Source organism: Triturus cristatus, chromosome 8, assembly GCF_964204655.1.
Source record: "Triturus cristatus chromosome 8, aTriCri1.1, whole genome shotgun sequence".
NCBI classification, from domain to species: domain Eukaryota; kingdom Metazoa; phylum Chordata; class Amphibia; order Caudata; family Salamandridae; genus Triturus; species Triturus cristatus.
This window is the reverse complement of record NC_140591.1, coordinates 1,189,973,226-1,189,993,151: the sequence shown is the minus strand read 5'-3', so window position 1 is coordinate 1,189,993,151 and position 19,926 is coordinate 1,189,973,226. Positions and strand designations below refer to the sequence as shown.

At 43.2% G+C, this 19,926-nt stretch overlaps 1 protein-coding gene across 1 annotated transcript in view; it reads left to right on the top strand.

Moving 5' to 3' along the window:
• LOC146805595 (gamma-aminobutyric acid receptor subunit gamma-3) overlaps positions 1-19,926 on the top strand; it is a 1,239,042-nt gene that overhangs the window by 403,637 nt on the left and 815,479 nt on the right. The gene's annotated exons all lie outside the window — the stretch shown is intronic.

The following is a 19,926-nucleotide window of genomic DNA, read 5'->3' as shown; positions in this document are numbered from 1 at the left end:
GACAAATCCAATCAGTAGAACTGGAGATATTACATTTTGAAGTTTTAAGTAATCATAGTGCCTAAAAGCACAAAGCACCACTCGCAATCATGTGGTCATGCTAGACCGGGGGAAAGTCAGAAATTCAGGCTGACCACGATGGAAAATGTGTCGGATACAGGGACCAGGTTAGTCTATCTGTAAGAGTTACCATATCAAAGTAGGTCACAAAGAGTTCCATTCGCAGTGGAGGAGGCTGCGTGAAACAGTGAGAGTCTCAGATGATCATCACTGTAGTGCAAAGAGCTGGCTAAGCATCGTGGACTGTCATTGCAGCAGCGTGAAGAGCCAGTCGGTGCGTGGTGGATGGTTGTTGCTGGAGCTTAGTATCGGCGGTCAATGCAGGCTGTCCCTGCTGTAGCCTGAAGAGCACATCTTGCACTTCCAACCATTGCTGCTGGTCACCGTAGCAGGTCATCACTGGAGCTTTGCATCTGCTATAATCACTGGCAGCAGATTCTCAGCGTGAAGAGGCCCGTTTGCACTTGTGAAGAGCCCAAACTTCAGGATTTTACCTTTTCCCCTTTGGTGGAGCGCGGTTTGATGCCAGCCAATTGTCCAACATCTGGGGGGCACCTCTTGGGGATCAGGAACTCATTCCAGCAGAGGCCATCAGAGATCAGGGTTCAGGAACGACCAGGCAGGTCCAGTTGCAGCAGGTTAGTTGGGCAGTTGTAGGGAGGCCTCTGAAGCCTGTTATGTCCCTGTAGCTCAAATAGGATGTCAGCCTTGGTGTCACTCAGGTTAGCCTGGGATGAAGGTGAGTAGGTCCAACCGTCTTTCTCAGACAGCCAAGGAAGTGCTCAAGCAGAAGGCAGTGGGCAGTCTATTGTCTGTAATGTCCACAGGTGCAGGAGGGTTCCAAAAAGAAAGAGTTGTTCTGAGGGTCCAATATTTATCCCTGGTGCTAGCCCTTGGGTGTGGGCAGAACACCCTGTCCTACTCCAAAATTTGGTTCTGGAAAGCTCTTCCCTTCCCAGCCAGGGCTCAAAGAAGTCTGGGATGACAACAGACTGGTTTCCGGTTGTCTTGTATGTGCTGGAGGATAGCTCCTCTGAAGTCTAAGTGGGTCAGGAAACAGCTCCGCCCCCAGCTATCATGGCAGGATGGCCCATCCTGTCCACACCTAAACCTCTTTGTGTGGCTGTCTGGGAGGAACACACAAACCTCCAACACCAGAGTCAATCACAGTCATGCCACCCAGGAAACTGGCAGAAGGCACAAATGGTTAGGACAAGAAAAAGTCAACTTTTTAAGAATGTTCCGATATGAAGGGAATGCATAAACAGTCCCAGGATGCAACCACCATCTAATCAGATGAAGAAATCATCGTAGACCAAAAGTTGTCAGTTTAAAACCATTTTAATCACTTAATCCTCATTTATTTCTTTGATATGCAGGAATAGTAATTTTGATTTTCAAATGCATGTACAATGCCAGTCCAGGCCTTTTCTACAGCATGTCAAAATTACCATATCGACAAAAGACGTGAAGTATATAGCCCAATGCATTTCAGGCTTTGCGCCCTTCTTCAGAAGTAGCTGTAGTGTAGGAAAAAAGAACACATCAGCAACGCATCATCTTCATATTGGAACATTTCTATGTGCCATGAGATGGAGCACTCACCAGGATAGCACCCCGAAATGAATAATTATGTAATGAACTTAGAGCAGAATTGGAGTGCGGGTTACCAATTGACTCTTATGTTGTTTACTTCTTTATCTCACCCGGTACCAAGCAGGTTTAAAAAAAAAAAACAGTTTGGAGTATAAACAGTATGGGCCTGATTCACAAAGGTAGCCTTAAACTTTTGTGTAAGTTTACTGTTGTTTGCTGTTCACCAAGTGATTTATGAGTACTATCCTAACGAGTGCGGAGTCTCTGCACATAAAAGGGCCTATCTCTTGATGTGGAGAGACTCCGAACTTTTAAAGATACTAGTCGTAAATCCCTTTGCGAACAGCAAACAGTCTTAAACATACACAAAAGTGTAAGTTTACCTTCGAGAATCAGGCCCAATATTTCTATCTGCTCCCAATCCAAAGTTATCATGTATTAAATGTAAGAAGGTAACCCAGTGTTAGTCAATGGGAGAGATAGGCCTTGCAACGGTAAAAACGACATTAGGAGTTTCTCACTGCCAGGGCATGTAATTTAGGGGTGAGCGTAACTTCCATAATTCCATGTAGTGTAATCATGTAGATTTGCCCAAAAATATTGCAAGATTACGCAGAAGTAAGTGAGAAGAACAATTTGGCATTTAACACTAATTTCTTTAGACAATAATGCCCGCTCACACCCAACATGGATGCAAGGATGCATTTTGCATTAAGAAATACCACTAAATGCAAGAGAACATGAATAGCGAGCAGGAGCAGCCGCTTGCACTTGCTAAATGTGTACTTGGGATAGAATACCCTCTCAACTTACACTTAGCATTTAGCTATATTTTCTTAGCACAAAATGCACTCTTGCATCCAAAATGGATGCGAGGATGTGTTTTGCTCTAAATGCAACACAACACGAATAGTGAGCAAAAGCAGCTGTTCCCACTAGCTATATGTGCTCTCACAGTAGGATTTTTACCCCACATTACTCTTAATTAGGCGAGAAGGAATAATCACGTTAATATTCGGCCAAGCCTAATTCAAAACTTAAGTACACATCTCCTACTTTTTAAATACAGTGCTCCCTGTCTTATGAACCTTAAGGGCCTAACTTAGGGCTTACTTAAATGAATTAAAAAGCAAGTTTAGTCCTGGCAAAATGTTTATTTTGCCAGGGTGAAATCACATTTTTAAACTGCATTACAGGATGAAGTAGCGGGCCAGAGACATGTTTTCAAAGGCTACTTTAGTGGGTGGCACAGTGAGAGAAGCAGGCCCACTAGTATCATTTAATTGACAGACTCTGGATACATGCAGTTCCATTTACTAGGGACTTACAATTAAAATAAATGCGCCAATTAGGTGTGAGCCAATTTTACCAAGCTTGAAGGAGACAGTACAATCATTTTAGTAATGGTTAGCAGTGGTAAAGAGACCTAAAGCCAACTAATATTAATTCAGAAAAAAAGAGGTTTGAGGGCAAAATGTCTGTGGGAAAACTACGCCAAGAATGTCAGGTTTAATACTGAGGAATCAATTAGAGAAATAATAAAATTAAAGGTCCTGGCCTAACCACATAAAGAGCCCCAGCTGTGCCCTCGTCCAGTAAATGCATCTGAGCAGGAACCTGTGCAGACATCTTCAGGCTCTCCTCTCTTGGCATGAGCTGATGTAGATGTGGGCTCAAGCTGACACATGTGAGGATCTGAAAAAAAAGATGATGTTTCTCAACTCGACTTCTTCCTGTCCCGTCATTGAAAACTACGACCTGGTGCCAGGAGTAGGACCCCGCCGAGGATCCTTCTCACAATACCTGTGAACCCCTGCCCTATTGTTTCTGATCCAAATAACCCATCAGCACCTCTCCCCAACCATACCCAGGCTTGTACCTTCACCCCAGCAACCCCTTTGTCTTTGGTACTCTATAAAGGGGTTGCCCAAGGCTGACTGAGCTAGTGTGACCTTCGTCTGTTTCGTATTTTTTTTTAATGTTAATAATTGTTTATTTTTCATTTTTGTTATTTTGTGATTGTTTGCTGTTTCTGTTTGCTGCTTGGAGGAATAGGAGAAATGGGAACAAGTGAAGGACAAGAGACATCAGGGTCTGGTGTAAGGGCAATGGTTATTTTCTTGCCTCGAATTGGGTTGTGCAGGCTTGAGATATTTTTCCTTTTTTAATTGTTATTTGTTAAAATGCCCGGCCATTGTGTTGTGACAGCTTGGGGCCTAAGGTCATAGTCTATGTCACAGATATTGTCATCAATTTTATTTAATTGTCGAAAGTATGTCTGATGCTATACTCACATTTTTTTCACTTTTGGCTAGTTCTCCAGCTCCAATTGTGGAAAAATGTGTGGCTATGTGTGGTACACTGATACCAAGCTTAATATTGATTGGTTTCCATTCTGACTACAGATGCCTTGGGGTTGCTAGGGATTTTGTGTTGCTCCTAGATATTTTTCCTGATGTTTTGCATTTTTCTGAATTTCCTGCGTATTGTGCATAGCCTCCAGCTAATGTTTCCTTGATTTTGTAAAGCTTTTCAGAGCCTTCCTGCTGCTGCCCTGAGGGTGCTGAAAGTCTTGTGTGGACCTCAAATATTAGATGGGATTTTTATCGATTTTGTTTTCCAAATGTCCAGTATATTATGATAGTATGATTGACGCCTTACAACATATGTATACGAAATCAGGAGTGTTCCAAGGTGTAGAGAAGCAGTAATCCTTACAAGGCCTTACATGTGGCCCCACTGTTTGATTTGAGTTGGTGGTTGTAGGTGGGGCCCACTACAAAGGCATAACTTTGTATTCCATGTAATCTTTATTTAAGATTGTATAATAAAGCAGGACGATAGATACAACCTCTGAGTCCAGAGCTCCTCTCCCCCACTGACGAGCCACTGCCCCCACATTCCACTGCCATGGCTACCCCACATTCCATGATGCCGTTTTGTAAGAACCCAACCCATCCTTCTCTTTATAACAAGACATGAGATGATATGCATAAAACTCAACACATTCTTCCCCTTATAGCAATATCCTTCTGCAACTAAATTCCGCAACAAGGTCTAAACAGTTTTCACAAATGCCCTTGGAATACTGCCCACATGAAACACTCCTGCACTAGTATGGCTGCACATCTGCTCATTCCCATATTTTTAGTATTTCCTATTGTCAACCTCATGGGTGGTTGCAGCTTGGCTTGAGTTCTAATTCCCAAGGTGTATCCTTATGTGGCTGTCTTGCCAGGACCTCCTATTAACAAAGATGGCTTAATTTATAGAGTGGTAAATACTGCACTCCTGCCATTCCTATGCACTCTGAAAAAGTGCTTTCTCTGTCTGAAATCCAGCCCTCAGTGCCTTTCTATGAAGCAGCAGGCATATTCTGAGACTGAGAGGAGATCTCTATTGTGTTTGGAAGACAAACGCATCATGAAACTGGTTGCTGGGGATGTTATTTAATGACAGCTTGAAAGAGCGGCCAAGTTTCACAGAAGACACTTGATGGCATGGATATATTGGGAAATTGCCCAGGGCCCCATCTCTGGAAGGGCCCCTGGAAAAGGGAAGTTTTGCTTTTTCATATTTCTCTCAATTCCTCTGCCTCATCCTTTAATAATTCAATATTATTTAAAGTAGTTAAAAGCAGGGGCTCCCATAATATTTGTTGCCTGGGACCCCCAAAATGCTTAACATGACACTAGCCGGGAATACACCATAGTGCCACTGTCACCAGTGAGGTATCAGCAGGCTCACATGTGACTCTGCGCAATAGCTCGCTTAATCTTCCCGAGGGCCCCCAGGTCCGGGACACCTCTCCGGAGGTAGCTGTGCGCTTTACAAATGCTGGATTTTTGTTATGTGAAATCATGGTGTATTGTCAATGATTCACTCCCATAGACAGAGATGGCCCAAAGTAGAGTTTTTGTACTGCAGCACTAATCAACTTTAGTTGCAAGCTAAATTAAAGAGAGAAAGTTAGAACATTTTACAAAAATGCATAGTTTTTTCGGATGCGCTTTTAATTAGAGGGAAGGGGAACGCATATTTGATCTTTTCTCTTGTGTGCTTTTTCTATCGCAAGGGTCATGCTGCGACCAGGCATAATGTCAGAGCTAGAGGTGGGCGAGTCAACAAATTAACAGGGAGAGCTGAGCCAGAGCAGAGCCAAGGGTCTAGCCTGGGTCAAAGAGCCCATGTAAGAGCCAAGCCCTGGAAATCTTTGGCATATAAATCATGCGACAAAAATCACGTAAAGAATGATAAACTCTCTTTTAAAATGAGAAAAGCGCATTTCTTTAACATGTGGCAGCTTTGACGATAATAAGTCACTTTACAGGTTCATTGAGTTGATAATGAAGATAAAGGGGGTTGCTGAAACAACCAGAGAAGCCTAGAATAATACCAGGATTTCGGGTTTCACTTACTACAAATCAGCCACTAAATAGGTATATATGTTTCTCTACTTTTTACCTCGAATTTTAATGCCTTCTTTTAGTTTTGTGCACAAGGTTAGCGAGAGGGTGACAGGCAGAATCCACAATAAAGCTTGGCTTGTTTTGGGTCAAAGTTCCAAGAGGATCAAAGGTTGAAGTGGCCCTACTTTTTTGTTGAAAGACCCATCCCGGAACGATTAATTCCGATTGTTTTTATGCTTCAGCTGAAATATTAGGCAGGGAGTTTCTTCTCCTGTGAAACTGAGGGAGGATGTTGGACCTGACCCTTTTTGCAGGGTTATCCCCAAACTTTTCCCTTCATCTGCCTAATTTTCTGACCTTCCTTTGGTTGGCTTTAGGACTCTGAGCACTTTACCACTGCTCATCGGTGCTAAAGTGCATGTGCTCCCTCCTCTAAAACATGGCATGATTGGTTTACACATGTCTGGCATATTTAATTTACATGTAAGTCCTTTGTAAAATTGTATCCCATATACCCAGTGCCTGTTAATTAAATGCCACAAGTGGGTATCCAGCACTGCTTGTGCCACCCACTGGCATAGACTTTCAAACCTGTCCCAGGCCTGCCATGGCAGGGCCTGCATGCGCAGTTTACTGCCACTTTGACATGGCATTCTTGCCAAGCCTTATAGTCCCGTTTTACTGCATATAGGTCACCCTTAAGGTAGTCCCTAGGTAGCCTTATGGGCAAGGTGCTGTGCAAGTGAAATGTAGGATATGTGCCTTTATTGTGTGGCATTTCCTGGTAGAGACAACCAGCCTATTTTGGTTCTCATTACTGTGAGGTCTACTACTCTCATAGGCAAGCATTGTGAATTTCCTTATATATGTTTAAGTGGTAATTCCTGGTCTAAAAGGAGTAGCGTTGCCATTTTTGGTATGTTTGGAATGGTGGTGCAAAATCCTGCTTACTCGTATAGTTTGAGTTTTTATTACTATTTTCGAAATACCACTTTTATAAATTGGGCATTTCTCTGTGCTTATGTCTCGTTGTGCTTTGTAGCCTGACTCCAATACATGTCTTGGCCTAGGTAACAGCTACACTTTGTTCATACTCTCCAGACAGCCATCACACAGTAAGGGTAGGGTGTGACAGGGTTACATCTGCATTCATCTGTGTTGCAAAGTCATCCTGTGCCCTGGGCACCCCCCAACTTTTTGCTGAATGGTACTGGTGGTAACTGACTCTGACTGACCCTGAGCTCTGCCTAACCAGGGCCAGGTCCAGTGCTACGCTGAAAGAGACACATTAGAATACAGTTAAAACACCTACATACACTAGGGTACACAATGGTATGGTGGGGTACCCCTGTGATTAGCATGACCTACCCTATAGGCCCCCAGAATATAATAGGGCAGGAAGATTGAAACTACCTAGAAGTCCCTAGTACCCGAGGACATGGCAGTTTAGAGGTCAGCAGCTCTTTTTGCACTTGCATGTGTGCACTGCTGAAGCCTGAGGTCAGTTGAAAAGCAGTCCTGGGTGTCAGGACTGCTTTTAAGACGTAAATTGTGCCCAAACTCGACTTTGGGGTTTAGGGCACTTACAAATGGATAACCTACAATGTTTTGGCATATTCGGCACCCCCAGGGTCTCCCCTAGGTGTACCAGGGGTGGGGGTCAGATATGTATAAGGTACAACCTTATAAAATTAGTTTTATATGCCCTGGGTTAAGTGAAATTTCACATTTCACTTCCCACATTGTGGTAAAGTGCTGCTGTAATTGGACTTTGATGCTAGGGGCACTGTGGAGGGAGGATTTGCAATATTTCTACAGATTCAGAACCCCTGAAGTCTCCCCTAGTTGCACATGCGGTGGGGTTCCTGTAGATATAAGACACACACTTATAAAATATGTTTTTGTAAGTCCTGGTGCTGGAAAAATTGCCCATGTCATATTTACCATTGCAAATCCCCTGTTGCATAGGTTAACATGGTAGGAAGTTATTAATTAATATCTCTTGATAGGAAAAGGCTAGAAATGCCATTCAAAGACTTCCCTGAATGGTATTAATAACTCCAACAATATCATATTGTTGAATGTCTCCTAAAGTGTACATACAAGAAGTTATAAGACCTTCTTGTTTGTAGGTCCAAATTCAGCCTTCCAGTGGTCTGTCCTGATTGGTCAGAGTTAAGTGGATTAGCCAGGCTGCCTTGTAGAGGTGATATAGAGCCCCTGGGGTTAACCAGCTCTGCTGGCAGGGCAGTGTGCTGTTCCATAGGAATGCCAGGCCAGGGGGAGGAGTCGTAAACTATGTTCTTCAAAGAGGAGAGCAGAGAACAGTGTAATTTATAACTCTGAACTTTCCACCTTAGGCAGATGGTAGGATTAAGGAAGGTATGAGCAGATGCAGTATGGAGAGTCTAAGTAAATTAGCCATCCTAGGGGTGTGTTTAGCCAGCTCTAACCTCCTTGCTGGAAAATCAGCCATTATGGATTTGGAAGATTTGATGCACTCTGGGACAGTGGCGTCACTAGGGTTGGTGTCACCCGGTGCGGGTAACTCATGGTGTCACCCCCTCACGACTTACCACATGGACCTCCTCCGCTCCGAGTCCGCCAGTGGACACAGTTGGTAAATAACGGGACCATACAGAATCCTTAGTAACGTTTGTAAATGTAGGTCCTATATTTACAAAATGTGCCTGTTAACAACAGTGTGATAATGACTCATTAATCAGATTGTACAGTGAGCTACCTGCTAGTCAACAGTTTATTGGAATTTATAATATCATAGGTATGGTACTTTTTACTGGTGTGGTGTTCCCACTATCCATCAACACGATATATCAGTGGTCGAAGTGGGGGAAAAAAGTAGGGGAAATGTGGGCGGAGAATCAGAGGGCGGGAATAACCCAAGGATTGGATCAGTGGGCAGAGCCAGAGGCGTGGCCAGAATGCGCAAACATCCCAATTTTTTGTATTTGTTTGGTTTCACTGCCCAGTTTTATCAACCAATGGATACACATAATTATTTAAGGTTATAATTAGTTATTGACAGTAAAATGTATTCACAAAGTGGGATATGCTTCTAATCACAGAATGTCCCCAAATACGATAAAATGTGGAAGCACAAGCCATTTGTCTCCGAGCCATGGAGTTTCTGTCATCAGCACTTCTCCCTTTTCCAAAACAGCAGTTCAAACATGAATGGCTAAAAATCCTAGTTTGCAAATGTTTTCTAAATAATAATGGCTCTGCCATATTTGAACCAAATGAAGCGTATCCTGGAGTTAGGAGACGTCCCCCTGTGCACAGCTAGAAGCCCCTATAAACCGGGGTTGATGAGGTTATAACATTTAATGTTCATGAAGTTTGAAAGGAATGAGATGCAACGAGACTAATATGATGGATCCCAACGATTTCACCAAAATGTTGGAAGACATAAACACACAACTTGACAAATATTCTGTGGAAATCAATGAGAGGAAAATTCGCAAATATAAACGCGATACAATCGATTACAAATTGGGAGAGGTCTATACATGGGCCGAAGTATACGCAAGACGCAGACAGAACCGCCCATCTGACAAAACCGATACGGACACCTCTTCATCTGGAAGTGAAACCAGAACCAGGTCATCTAATCAACCACCTATGCGACCGCCTCCAACAACAACTCATCTGGATGCACCAACCCCCAGCACTTCGGCTTCTTTTTTAGAGGATACCGGGGACAAAGACGACCCAGGAGGAGCAAAAGAAAAAGACAAGGAATCACTCGAACCGAAGACCATTCCGGCTACCAGCAAACGTCAGAAAGGGGGCAGGAAACCCTAGATGACAATAACTTAGTTATCAACATTTCCTCTTATTCATTGAATTCAATGGAACTTAAAACTCTACAAAAAGGTACATCTTTTGTACCCACCTGCCACACCAACTCCCTGGAATTGGAAATCAGCTTTTTCAAACTAATGCGCAACCTACGTTTGCAAAATTTCTTTGAAAATGTCACTCAAAGTGATGAAACTCAGAAAAGTGATTTTCTAAAAGGTCTTAAATCACCCAGTACCTACATGGCCCCTGTGAGCCACAAAAGCCTAGATACCTTCGAGACACTGGTAAAAAATGATTTACAATTGTTACCTTTTACCAAAAAATCCAAACACCGAAACCTTTCGGTTAAAGAGCATAACATCCTCTTGAAACTAGCTAACAACTCCAACATAACCTGCCAAAATGCCGACAAGGGAGGGGCACTAGTTATCATGGACACGGAGTTCTACATACAACAAGTACAGAACCATGTATCTAACACTGACACTTACATGAAGTTGACCCAGAATCCTACAGAAGAATTCACATCTATTCTTCAAGAAATGTTACAGAAAGCTCTTAATGATGGTGTGATCCAAGAGAAGGCATACAAATTTTTGTTGAAAAGCTACCCTCGGTCACCTTCTTTATATATGCTACCTAAGATACACAAGAGTATTGAAAAACCTCCTTTCCGACCTATTGTTTCCACCAGAGGTAGTTTACACGAACCTATCGGAAAATTGTTGGATAGATATTTACAACCGTTCGTGTTAAACATGAGTAGCTATGTACGAGACACTACTGATTTTATCAACAAAATCAACAGCATTACCTTGGATGACAACAAAGAATATTGGCTATGTACTGTGGACGTGACATCCTTGTACACTTCCATTCCACATGATGTAGGCATTTCTGCCATTGAACATACGCTCGTCAATTCAAATCTGGATCCTCAACTACAACTGTTTCTTCTAGAACTGTTATATTTCAGCCTGTATCACAGCTATTTTAAATGACAAGATCAATGGTATTTACAGCTCACAGGAACATCGATGGGCAATTGTGCCGCTCCGGCATATGCCAATATCTTCATGGAAAAATTTGAAACCGAGAACATTCTGAACAATATCACTTGGCAAAATCACGTCACCATTTTTCTCAGATATATTGATGACATTTTCTTTATTTGGCAAGGAGCACACTCTGAACTTATGTCAGCACTCAACACCCTGAATACTATTGATGAAAGAATTCAATTCACTTTTGAAATGCAAGAGGATTCTGCTACATTTCTTGATGTCAAAATCAGTCGGATTCACAACAAGCTTGAAACCACCATACACCGAAAAAAAACTGATCGTAACAACCTGTTACACTTCAACAGCTTCCATCAACCCGCACTCAAAAATCACCTACCATATTCCCAACTACTACGCGTAAAACGGATTGTCTCTCAAGCTGACACTTGTACCCAAGAAATGGAAAAGATGCTCAACAAATTCTCCCAAAGAGGATATCCACAACAAATCCTAACACAAGCCGTACAACGTTGCTCTACTACCTCCAGAAATCAACTCTTGACAAAATTTGATAAACCCACAAACCGACGAGCAGTCGTGGTATCAAAATTCTCTACTATGAGCAACCATTACAAAAGACTAATCTTAAGACACTGGCCAATATTGTCCATAGAACCAGATTTCAGAGGCCTATTTAAGGACAAACCTATTTTCGCATTCAAAAGAGGCAAAAACCTCAAAGAAATCCTCACCAAACCCACTGACACATCTTTGTGCACTACCTACAAAGGAACCAGACCCTGTTACAATTGCAGTAACTGTAACAACGTGATTACTGGTCCCTTCATCAACCATCCTATGAAGGGTTACAAAATCAATCTCAAAGTGAATGCCACATGCAACACCATGAACGTCATTTACCTTCTCAAATGTCCTTGTGGATTTGTGTACGTTGGCAAAACTGAAAGAAAAATAAAGACCAGGATTCTTGAACACAAGAGCAACATCCGTACCAACAACACTAAATCCTCCATAGCTGTACACTTCACCGAATTTCATCACAACATCAGTCAGCTCAAATTTATGGTACTTGAAACTGTGGAATTCAAAGAAGGAAGAGACATTCACAATCTGCTTTTCCGCAGGGAAAACCACTGGATCAAACTGTTGAACTCAATGAAGCCTAACGGACTCAATGATCGCATGGAATTTTTGTGTTACTTGTGATCGCTCCAGTTCCTATGTTATCACATTTGTTTGCAAATTTTGTTTTGATCTTTATTCTTTCATTTATGCATTCATTCAATTTTTCCAAGGTCATTTTTCCACCATTTTACTTCTAACTGTAACAATAACCATAACTGTCATTGTTTGTTGATTTGTGCAAATTCTGCCACTTCAACATGGCACTCGTACTGTTCGCTTTCCACAAGTCCTCTTTCTCTATCTATTAAGCACGTCATTAAAAACACCTTAGAAGCGCGCTTCTGCGTTCACGTCCATGTCAACCACGAGATATTCGGAGCACCATGAAAGCACTTAGCGTTTCGTAAGTTTTCTTACCCTTTTGTTTCAGCTCGCTACATTTAATTTCAATATCACGCCACTTGTTAACTTAACAGCGCACTGGTACTGGTCGCGCTCGAGCACTAATTACGTTGTTTTAGTACACTTGAATTGGCACCGCTTGTTTGCACTTGACTTTCTTTTCCTGTTCTTTATTTTTTACCGACCTTGAACTTAATTCATGACCACGATTACATTCTTGAGCACTTTTCTATTCACCATGATCTATTAGTGCACCTGTTTATAATCAGCTTCTATATTCGTACAGCTTCGGAGTCACGATCTCACAGCCTTTGATTCACTGCCGTTTCGTCATTTCTCACTGTGCATACTTGACCAACTTTATTAAGCTACATGTACTAGAACATCTTTACCGCCTTTGCACAATGAAAGCTATTTTCTTTTCTTATGACTTCCTGACTCTAGCGTTTTGTTATTCTTTATAGATATGTCCCCTGACGAAGGTCCGTTCGGGACCGAAATGCATTGGGCTAATTTTTGGGCTAATTTTTTAAATGTTTAACGATTGGATGTAAATGGAAGATTACTCATTGATATGATCTACTAAATATCGATTGAAAGATTCAACTAAAGTCTCGTTGCATCTCATTCCTTTCAAACTTCATGAACATTAAATGTTATAACCTCATCAACCCCGGTTTATAGGGGCTTCTAGCTGTGCACAGGGGGACGTCTCCTAACTCCAGGATACGCTTCATTTGGTTCATACGCTTCAACACTCCGGATCAGAGAGTGATACCCCAGTAGCACGCCACCACCTCACAAACTGTCACATTCCCAGTTGTGCGCTTATCCATATCTTGCTTGCATCTGCCATATTTGACTCATAATGCAAGATCTGTAGCATGATCTGACCATTTAAACTAATAAATTGTTTGTAGCTCAAACGTATCAAACGTTAATAAAAAATGTGACTTGTGTTGCTGCGGAGTAGATGACAGTTAATACTAATAGCTCACTGTTCTATGTTAGGATTTTAACTTATAAACTGGAAGTAACAAAAGGATCTCTCTGACAAAAGCAGTCGCCCACTGGCCTATTTACATTATGTGCACTTTGTGATCTGCATGGTACATGTTCTTTGCAGCAGGTACATTAACCCTCTGAGCTACCTTTCCATGAGTCAAATCTTCCATTAGACAAAAATTCCGATCTCTCTCTATGAAGAACATTAATCATCAGAGTCATCATGACATTTTTATTGTTACCGAAAATTACTGGAGGCCAGGAAGGAAGCAGCAAGTGCTTTTAAAACCATAATATACTTGCAAAAATGATGCCTCCACCTAAAGTCAGCACCTGGTGCGGTCACACCGGTTGCACCGCCCTAGAGCTGGCCCTTCTCAAGGGCCCTGTGATCTCAGTGACAGGGTCACTGTTGTTCTAGCGTGTACTGCTTCATAGGCCTGCCCGCAAGACTGGAGGTGAACTTCAGTATGAATAGTGGTGGACAAGCCTTGAAGGTTAACCTACACTTGTCATGCTAGGGTCCACCTACTGGTGCTACGACACCGGGGCTTCTAATGTCTTGCGAAGCCTTCTAAGGTCTAGCATGAGATAGTGCTCTCTCAGGAGAGTGGTCTGGCGGACTGGTTATTAAGGCTGAACCTGGTTCCCCGGTTCCAAATTCAGCAGCTCTGGCCATAGTGCCACTACCCTCCCCCACTGAACACCATACTGCCCCACTGAGAAAAACTCAGACTGCCTTTAACTACAACCCAATTGTTGCCGGCTATAAACACCTGGATGCGTCTCAATTTAAATTACGCACTGGGCAAGAGCAATATGTGGCCTACAAAAATGTGACAGCATCCTGGAAAAAGCAAACAATCATAGGGAATGCAAAATTTTGCAAACCATGTGAAATGTAAGCAGGAACAACATGGTTACCTTAACGCTTTTACACTCACTGTTGAGAAATCAGTGAGTGCTTTTGCCTGAAAAGTTAAGGACATGAAAACAGGGCCCTGAATGGACCCATTTCAATGGCCATTGCTTATATCCTTACAAAACGTAAGCAGTATGGTAAAAAAAGACAACATCCCTAGATACAGTGCAGCAGTACAAATTTTGTTTTTCAATCCTCACATTGCAGTACCTCCAGGATTGGTGCACTAGTTCCAAGCCCAGGGAAAACAAAGCCAAGACAACAAAAATAGCAGTTCACTGGCAAACTCTGTAAAAGTGGCGCTAATGTGTTTGGGTGTGAATAAAATCAATCTGGCCAGTTTGCTACCACTCTGTCTTACTTTATTTAGTTATTTCTTTTTCATATTTTTAAACTTTTATTCCAGATGCAGCACTTTGGAATTAAATGTCAGAAAAACACGACATTGATTTCCGTCAAAAGTGATTTTCTTTTTTGGATCCATTTCACAGGGAAGCAAATAAAAGAAAGGAGAGGAGACAGTGTGCGCTGCGCACAGGCACCTCCTCCTCCTGACAGGTTAGGTTGCTAGGCGCACACCGGCCCTGTTGGTGTCACCCCATGTGAGGGTGTCACCCGGTGCGGTCCGCACCCCCCGCATCCCCATAGTGACGCCGCTGCTCTGGGACAAAATAATGCCACACTCTACAGGATGCAGTCGTATCTTTGAGGAGTTACCCTGCTCCCATTGGTCAGAAGTGACCTCCTGGCTGACCCAGAGAACTTGGAATAAGTATCTGAGAGGGGCAGAGCCTCTCAGATCTGCTGTTTGAAACTTACTGAAGCAAGCAGTGCAATGTTGAGAAGTTTTGCTGTGCAAAGATTTCTAAGGCCTGACCTCTGAAGACTGCACCATCTGAAACTACAGCCCTGTGGATTATCTTGCTCAAAAAGAACTAAAGAGTGGACTCCCTGTAAGCTACAGATTAAAAGAGCTCATCTGGAACATCACCAACTAAATCTGCACCTTGGAGAACCACCAGTGGATTTGTAAGGGTTTTGTACCAGTGGATTGTGGGAACTGAAGTCCTCAACTTTCAAGGACCATCTTGGAGCTTCCAGACCCTTGGAATGAGCTTGAGACACTTTGGGACCCCTTGAGGAACTTCAGGAAGAAGTTTAAGAAATTTGGAGAACTTTGGAACAACTTTGGAAAAAAGCTGCATAGAGGGACCGACTCAACCTGTCCAGCCAGGCCGCCTGCCTTCAACCGCGAGCCGGCCAAGCCACCCAGGTCTGTCCCGCAAAAAGCTCCATTGGTCCAACTTCCAGAGTTTGACCGGGACTGGGAGAAATCTGAAGCCGGCGAACCCTGACCGGATCCGGCTACATGAGGAGCATCGTGAGACCCCGTGAGAAAAAGCTCCAGAAAAATGTCTAAGTCCGCTCGTAGAAAAGGAGACCGGGAGCAACCGCGAACGCCAAACCGCCTGCCTTCCATCACGTGTTGGCCTGAATTCCTGGGTTGCCCCGCTGAAGCGCTAGAGAAAAAGTTTCTCAGTCCACTCCAGGGAAGTTGACCGGGTGCTCGTCGAAAGGCAATCCGGCGAACCCTCACCGAATCCGGACTGGATGGGAACTTCGAGGGACCTCGGGGAGAAAAGCTCCAGAAAAGTTTCTAAGTGTGAAGGTAGAAACTGAGACCGGGACCTGCCGCGAGCTGTAGCCGCCCAGGACTCCATCGCGGTTGGCCTGAAACTTTGACTTTGACCCGGTCTATCACGAGCAGGTATCACAATATGGTGCTATCATCTTCTAAGTGCTATATTTTGCTAAATCTTTGAAAATTCACATCTCCGGTTCCCTACATTGGATTTTTGTAGTTTTGGTGTCATCTTAAAGATTCAAATATTTCCTATTTTTATAAATTGGTATTGGATTTTTACTATGTGTTGTGTCTTAATTAGTTACTGAATTTGTGTTTTTAAATGCTTTACATACCTGTCTTTGAAGTTAAGCCTGCCTGCTCGCAGCCAAGCTACCAAGGGTTGAGCATGGGAATAATTTTCAAAGAAGTATGCTGAGTCCTATCATGTGTTAGTTGCCTTATTGCCAGTGGCAGACCTACCAATAACCCACTTTCCATCAATCTGCATACTGATGGTCTTCCTGGGCTAGGAAAGAGGGAGGTGGGGCGCACTTACATTTGTATAGGCTCTGTCCTCCCCTAACACAAAGGGCGGATTTTCCCCCTACTGATGTCTGGAGCCAGGGCTGGGGTTAAAAGGAGGTGTTGTGTACTTCTAAGGGTCACCTCTTAAAAAAAGACATTTTGGAGTGTATGTACAGGAGCTCTGACACCAGGTTTTTAGACACTATGTGGGACTTGTAACCAGACGCTGCTGACTTTACATGCCGCACATTGACAAAGGACTGCTGTGCTTCCAGGAAGAAACCACCACTTGGACTACCTGATTTGTTGTGCTGTTTTGCTGCCTGCTGATTGCTGGGCTGCAAGAGGGACTGCCAATTTGCAAGTGGCCTGCCACCCTGCTTTTGAGTCCCCCAGTTGTTCTCCAGGGACTGGGTACCTTGCTCCCTCCCTGTTTTTGGCCATTTGAAAGCTACTTCCAGCTTGTGTCCTGAAATCCTTGGGACCAGTCATCTGATATGTGGCAGCCATGTCTGCCCTCTAATGATAACTCCTGTCAGGTTCCCAGCATGCCCGGGGAAGTACTAACTGTACTGGAGCCATCATCAGGACTGGGCGTGTTAGGATGTGCAAATAGCATGGGCCGTGCCATGACACCAAGAGTCTATGGGGTCTGAGGAGCTAGACTTGCCCTGAAGATTGCCTGGCTCAAGCACTTTGGGGCAGATTTACAAGTCCCTTGCGCCACTTGTGCGTCACTTTTCCTATGTTAAAAGTGACTCAAAAATGGTGCAAGGGGCTTGTAAATTTGCCCCTTTGTTTTTTTGTTTCATGTTTTCCCTCAAGAGGGCTTGAGTTTTCATTGCCGAGTGCAGCAGAGTCCTTAACGATGACAGTGCATCCCTGGTTGCCGTCTGGCTCAGAAGCCTTGCAGTTGACCCCAAGACGGGAAGATGCCGCACCCGAGGTTCACAGAAAGAGAAAGACTGCGATGGTTCTAACAGCTGCTCTGTGCGCTCGTGGGCTGCTGCCTCTCTCTGGGAATTGCATGTGGGGGACAAAGGGAGGTCTCCCCACTGGAGCTTGCATTGCACTAGCTCATTGGTTCCTGCAGCTGCACCTCGTGAGAACAGGAAGCTGCAGTCAACTATTTGGCGAGTGGAGGACCCAGGGTGGTCTCCCTACTGAGTTCTCTTAAAGGGCATTGTTGTTCCCCTCTTTCCTGGCAAAAAGTACCTGGCGAGAGACATATGTTTCTGGATTTGGCAGTACGGGCAAATACTCAACTGAGGTCCCAGTCCTGTTGGTTCTGTTTTAATTTACCGCAATCAATATGGCAGGTGTACAGGTATCCCTGTAACTTACGTTATGGTGATTATTTACTGTATGATGTCAGATACGAACGCAGATTCACTAGGCCTCTCATTTTTGCTTATATGTAGAATTCATGTATACTTGCTCATCCAGTCTGGATTTCCTGCAAGGAGTTATAGTCTGATGTGAATATGTTGTGATCGATGCCCTACTAGTGACATTTGTGGATCTAGGAGTTTTTCCCTTAACCTAAGCTGGCAATAAATGACCTGATGTTCTAATGTATGTTTTGCCTCCCCTTGTTTAGGATAACTAGTACTATATAATGTGACTGCATGGTATGCACAGTAATTGTGTTTTATGATGTTGCAACAAATAAGTCTTTCTCTTATTGCACCCCTTGTGATGTTTGACAGTTGCCTAGATGGCAAAGTAATTATTGGTCCATGCCGTATTGTCTATGTTTATATACAAAACAGAAAAATATTTTATATAATCATGAGTGGAGTCTCTTTTGTGGTGTACATTTTGTGTTACTGGTGTGAGAGACACATTGCCTCAGGGGATAAGCCTGACTGCTCTGTGCCAAGCTACCAGGGGGTGACAACAGGTTATCTGTGGTGTGTAACTTACTTGCCCTGACTAGAGTGGTGGATTCTGCCTGGCTTAGGTGCATACCATAGCCAACCATAAAGCCCCTTCCTGACAGGGGGCAGACAGCTAAACAAGCTTTCTTCTCAGGGTGCCTGCTTGCCAGAAAGAAATGTGAATGCAAGCATCGAGTTAATAGGGAAATGTAAGAGATGTTTGGGAGCCAGTACCACACTTTAATTAATCAAATCACTGGAAGCTTTTTAATTTTTGAGTGGTAGTGTGAACAGTTAACAACTGAGGTGTGAAAAGCATGCAATTAATTGTAATAATATTTTTAAAGCGCTTACTCCCACTGAGGACGTGTTGAAGGGAGAGTTATGTACAAATATTGTACTATATACAGTCTGGGTGTTACTAAAATCTATATTCTGCAAGCACCGTTTTATCCGGAAAAAAATTGCGCATTTTGTAGCAGTCTATTATATACTCTGTGTAATGCAAGTTTTAAATAATGACTTACATATTCACAGAGCTTTCTGTCACATGCTGGTACCTTGTAGCACTAAAGATCTAAGCTCTGGCAGATGATGCTTCCATTGGTACCAACAAAGATATTGTCCTGTTTTTAAGGGATATCTACAGCGATACTAAAGCTGTAGTCCGTTACACTAAAAACCTTAATGTTCCCCATCTGGGGGGTATCAGGGGTGTATTTTGGCCCCCTTTCTTTTTAATTTGTATATTTATAATTTGGAACAAGCACTACTGACCTAAAAAGTCAAGCGAAGTTTGCCAGTGCTTTTTAATGATGATGATGCTGTCCTCATGGCAAGGACAGCAAGGGACTTACAACTTCTGTTGAACTCCTTTGTACACTTCATTGAGGACCTGGATCTGTTGGTCAATCACAGCAAATCATTTGTAATGCAGGTAGGTCCTAATTCAGCCAAGTCCTATACTTTTATAATCGGGGCCACGCCGATCCCCAAGACTGATGTTTTTACTTATCTGGGGAGAGTGTTTGACACAACTTTGAACTTGCGCACTTTGATAAGTCACAAAAAAGGGGATCTGGCTAGGGCGACCACCGCCGTTTTTAACTTTGCTACTAGATTAGGAAGCAGACCGACTGGGGCACTCCTGCAGATTTACAAGGCTAAATGCATCTCGAAGGTCACCTATGAGAATGAGATCTGAGGCGATACCGAGCAGGGTGCATTACAACTTGTCAAAAATACTTTCCTGAGATGGATGCTCTGCTTACTGAAGAGCATCCCATCCTTTGTAGTGCATGAATAACTAGGGTTGGGCTTTCTCTCGGATGTGTTGGCTTTTCGCCCCATATCTCTGTGGATGTAAATTTGGACCAAGAAGGAAAACGCCATTAGTAAGGATATTCTAAGAGTCTGACTTTCCCTTGATCATACTAACCGCATCTGTTGGCTCAAGTATGTCAGAGAATGTTTCATCAGTAAGGGTAGGGCAGACTTATTTGAGCGCCCAGAGGAAATTTGTTGT